Here is an 878-nt window from a genome sequence, read left to right as displayed (position 1 = left end):
TATTTGTATGTCCCTCAATCATGTTGACAGCATCAGAAACCTTCGATTTCATATTTTGAATTATGATTTCTTGTTTTCCCAGTGCCTCTAATGCATCATTTGTTTTATCTGCATTGTTTTGGACTGTTTTCTTAAGTTCCTCCTGATTTTTTACTATAGCGTCCTGTAATTCTTCAAGTTTGTTTTTCATCCATTGAAAACATTCAATCATCTTTTTTCTAAATTCTGCACCAGAAAGTTCCATCAAACTTTCTGGCTTCATGAAGTCCATTGCTACTGTGTCATTTTTTGGGGGAGATATCTCGTTTTGGGCTTGCGTGGTGAGTGAGGTACCCTGCTTCTTTCGAGACATTGAAGTGAAAGAGTTGTTGAAAATGAAGGTGTTAGTTGGTTCTTGGTTTGATGTCACTACTTCTCTATAATGATGTCCAGTACCTTCCTTTTGCTTAGGTTGATGGGACCAATGTGGTAGGGTCAAACAGCAGTTTGTAGTCTAAAGAAACTAAATCTTCAATATTGGACAACTTTTTCAAGTGATGTTGAAAAATGCTATAAATTTGGTCTATATTTTTTAGTTCTTTTGTGTGGTTTTTGTTTCGTTTTTGTTGGGTTCCCCCCCCCTTTTCTTTAAGTCCTGGCCCAAGGGCCTTTGGCCCGAGGGCCCCAAAGTTCAGAGCTGGTGGGGGAGGGGGGTTGTGAGTTGGGTCGGGTCAGAGCTGGCAGGGGGGTTGCGAGCCAGGTCGGGGGAGCAATGTGATACCTGAAGATGGGGGTCGTGGGTCCGAGCTGCAGGGGTGTGTCCCAATTCACGTCCACTCCCACCGTCCACTCCCACCGTCCACTCCCACGTCCACTCCCACCATCTGCGCACGGCACCT

Source organism: Elephantulus edwardii, unplaced genomic scaffold (assembly GCF_000299155.1).
Source record: "Elephantulus edwardii isolate Elephantulus edwardi_28Jun2011 unplaced genomic scaffold, EleEdw1.0 scaffold00166, whole genome shotgun sequence".
Classification (NCBI taxonomy): domain Eukaryota; kingdom Metazoa; phylum Chordata; class Mammalia; order Macroscelidea; family Macroscelididae; genus Elephantulus; species Elephantulus edwardii.
The sequence above is the reverse complement of the archived record's forward strand: the minus strand, read 5'-3'. Positions refer to the sequence as shown.